Genomic DNA, 4258 nt, shown 5'->3' with positions numbered 1-4258 from the left:
GCTGGTCCCCGTGGCCACGCGGTCATCCCCTGCTGATGGGGTGGGCACCCTTCCAGATTTCCCCAACGCGTCCGAAGCTGGTACCCACCCAGCCCTGCAGGCCAGACGACCCAGTGCCCTCAGCGTTCCTCCATCTCATTGTAAAACCCACCCTCCTCCCTCCTCTCCATTTTTTTAAAAAAATGTATTTTTATTGATTTCAGAAAGGCAGGGAGAGGGAGAGAGAGAAACACCAACGATGAGAGAGAATCATTGATCTGCTGCCTCCCGCTCGCCCTCCACTGGGGACCGCGCTGGCAACCAGGCATGTGCCCTGACCAGGAACCTTCCCCGGGACCCTTGGGTCCGCAGGCCAACGCTCTATCCACTGAGCCAAACGGGCTAGGGCTCCCCATTCTTATAACTGAGCCCAGGCAATGGCCTCCAGCCTTCCACTTGAACTGGGGATGACCTCCCCATCCATTGCACCCTACTACACAAGGAGCCCTAGAATGTCCACTGCTAAGTATGCGGTTACTTATGTTAGTAAGATTCTGCGATCTTTAATCTTCCCAATTGCAGCCGTACACCTTCACCGCCCTAAGGAAACCCCCCTGAACTCCACCTCCGCCTTCCCCGTCTCGTCACTCCCAAACCAGGCATCCCATCCACAGCTTTCATCCGCACCTTGAAGAATGGCCTCCCCACGCCCACACCCACACTTCCCCACCCATCCAAGTCCAGGTGAGGAAGCCCCGTTTCCTGCCAATTGGATTTACTGCATATTCCAGGATACTATAGCATTTTCCTTACACATCAATTAAAAATATTTTTTATTGCCCTGGCCAGTTTGGCTCAGTGGCTAGAGCGTCGTCCTGTGGACTGAAGAGTCCCAGGTTCGATTCCGGTCAAGGGCATGTACCTTGGTTTTGGGCACATCCCCGGAAGGGGGAGTGCAGGAGGCAGCTGATGGATGTTTCTCTCTCATGGATGTTTCTAACTCTCTATCCCTCTCCCTTCCTCTCTGTAAAAAAATCAATAAAATATATTTTTTAAAAAAATATTTTTTATTGATTTCAGAGAGGAAGAGAGAAGGAGACAGAGAGAGAGAAACATCAATGATGGGAGAAAAATCACTGATCAGTTGCCTCCTGCACGCCCCCTACTGGAAATGGAGCTGGCAACCCAGGCATGTGCACTAACTGGGAATCTAACTGTGGATGCACAACCACTGAGCGACACCAGCCAGGCTTTACATATCAATTTTGATGAAACTGCTTGATATATAATGCGTTCACAATCTGGTCTCCCTGCCCTAACCGGTTTGGCTCAGTGGATAGAGTCCGGCCTGCGGACTGAAAGGTCCCAGGTTTGATTCCGGTCAAGGGCATGTACCTTGGTTGCCGGCACATCCCCAGTGGGAGGTGTGCAGGAGGCAGCTGATCGTATCCTGGAACAAGTGTTCCAGTTTCTAACTCTCTATCCCTCTCCCTTCCTCTCTGTGAAAAATCAATAAAATATATTTAAAAAAAAAATCTGGTCTCCCCAAGTAAACATCCTGATTGCCAGAATTATGTCATGGGTTATGTTTTGCAAATAAAAGTCATGCAATAAATGATTGACTGTTGAAGTCATTCCTCTTCAGTTCAGCCAGCATCCACCCACAAAAAGTTTGTTCCTCACTTAAACTGAACTCCTGAACTCAAGGGGTGCAGCAGTGTTGAGCTGGTGCCTTGGTTCTGTGCCTTTCCCTTTTAAGTGCTCTGACTTGTATGCCTCCACCCAGCTCTCTCGCTTCTAAGAAGCCCTCTGTAGAAATCTCTGTGGCCAGGCAGTGTGGGTTGGAGGAAGAGCTTTGGCTTTTGTGTGAAAGCACACAGGCTCCACGTCACATATGACTGCTTGCTCAGAGAGGGTCCGTGGGAAGTGACTAACGTTTCAGAATCTTTATCTTTGAACTGGAGACCCCGATTCCTTAGAGGGCTGGTGTGAGGTTGCAGTGAGCCCGGCATACGGTGAAGTGTGAATCAGCGATAGGTCCCTTCTCATTTGCCTAACTGGGAGACGACAAATTTTTCAAAAGAACTTTAACTAAAAATTATGTTTTCCTATTTCATCCCTTCTTTTCCTCACTGCCAACCTTCTCAAAAGACTAGTTCTGCCCTGGCTGGTGTGGCTTAGTTGATTGGGCGTCATCCCATGCACCAAAAGGTTGCTGGTTTGATTCCTGGTCAGAGCGCATGCCTGGGTTGTGGGCTCCATCCCCAGGAGGGGGTGTGCAGGAAGCAGCTGATTGATGTTTCATTCACATCAATGTTTCTCTCTCTCTCTCCTTCTCCCCTTCTCTCCCTACTAAAAAATCAATTTAAAATCTTAAAAAAAAAAAAGAATAGTTCACAGTCTGGTGAGAGCAGCAATATGAAAACCTGTCAAGGTAAGAATTTAAGTTTGTAAGGTTTTGTATCCTGTCCCCTCTGGCTACTTCTCTTTCCTGGGAGTGTGCAGGGGTCAGGCGGCCCAATCTCAGCTTAGAGTGTAAGACAGGTGATGCTCGGGGGCAGGTGGGGTTGACTCTTCAAGTGCGCGGCCCACCTCGTCACAGTTTCATATGGAAACAGTAGTGCAGAAGGCGGTCTTTTCCGGTTCAGGCGTGGGGAGATGTGGCTTTCCCGTGGAGGGGTATCCAGTTCCTGGTCCTTGGTCCCCAACTTCTGCCAGTGTGAGATGAGGGCCCCTCCTGGCCTTGGCTGACAGTACTGGATACCCTAGTATAGCGTCAGATCCAGGTAGATTCAGGGTTCCTAGTGGGCTTGAGAAATAAAATCGGACCAGGGATGTGAGGAATGAGTAGGAGACAGAAGGTCCAGGTTCTAGCCCAGGTTTGAAGTCCTGGGGGCCCCAGAGGTTTCCGTATTCTCTTCAGTGAAATGGAGGGTGGTCTTTCCCAGCCTGGTGGGCCTGTAAACGCTCATTCTGAAGGGATGTGTGTATTGTTATGTGTATCGGGGAGAAGTGGTCAAGGGTAGCGGGCTCAAGGCTCAGGGCACCACCCTGGGTTACTGAGGGCAACATGGCGGAGGATGTCCCAAGCAGTCGGGAAGCTGGCATTCCTCTGCGCAGGCCGGGCAGTCTTGCGGGGTGTGTGTGTGTGTGTGTGTGTGTGTTTGTGTGTGTTGGGGGGGGAGTTACCTCTGCACTTGCGCGCCCAGACGGGAGGAACCGTGTCCCCAAACACCCAGTGAGGATGGAGCTGAGAGGTCAGCATGGGCTTTTTAATCTCAAGGCTAGAAAACTTTCCTGTGTTACAGCAAAACCTCCCCTCCTCCCCCTTCTCCTTTGACCCGCGTTCAGCTCTGCCTCAGGAGGGGCCCTGGTGGAACCTGCAGCGTGTTCGGCGGCGCTGACGGGCTCACAGCCCAGAGAAACCACCTGAAAACAAAGGGCCACACCACTCCCAACCGTTGGCAGACCTCCTTTCCTCAAGTGCCACCCGTCTCTGGCCACGGACTCCACGCCCTGAGCACCCCTCCATGCGACGCTCCTTCCTCCTGAGGCGTTCTCCCCGCTCGTTGGAAATCCCTCGCAGCTCAGCCTCCGGACATGCTCCCCCTCCTCCCCACTCCTCTGTGTCCTCACCCTCTCCCCACCCTGCTCAGCTGAGGCCTGGAGATGCTCCTAGCTCCTTGTCAGCCCCAGGAACAGGGCTCTTCAGGCTAAATGCCCGTCCCACCCATCCCGGGAGTCCTGCTCTGCTGTCCCTGCCTCTCCTTGTGGCCATGAACTGACCCCAGGCCTGGGAACTTGGGAACCTGCATTCTTGGCTCAGGCCTGCAGATGACCTAATCCACACCCCAATTTTTCTTTCTGCCAGGCTCCCTCCCCACTCCCCCTTCCCCCTCCCTCCCTCCCTCTCCCTCCTTCCCCTGTCCAGCCAGTGCACCAGTCAGGATGCGGCACATCAGCTCTGGTGCTGCCTTGGGCACCTGGAAGAGCCACACTTCCTTCCAACCTTGCCCACTGTCCCGAGTCCCCTCCCCCACTCGCAACCGGCTCAGCTGACAGCCTGTTTCTTGCCGGAGGCTCTGTGCGTGCCCTCTCTCACACCTCAACATTCCTTCCTTTGCTCATCCTGTTTCCCTTGCCTTAATTTCAGAGCCCGCCTTTTGACACTCCACTCCTAACCGTGCTTCAGCTCCCGCCTTCCTGAGTTTCACACTGACTCCCTGTACTAGAACCTAGACCAGCCGTGGGCAAACTACGGCCCGCGGGCCGGATCCAG

This window comes from Myotis brandtii, unplaced genomic scaffold, assembly GCF_000412655.1.
Source record: "Myotis brandtii unplaced genomic scaffold, ASM41265v1 scaffold130, whole genome shotgun sequence".
Taxonomy (NCBI): domain Eukaryota; kingdom Metazoa; phylum Chordata; class Mammalia; order Chiroptera; family Vespertilionidae; genus Myotis; species Myotis brandtii.
This window is presented reverse-complemented; position numbering follows the sequence as displayed.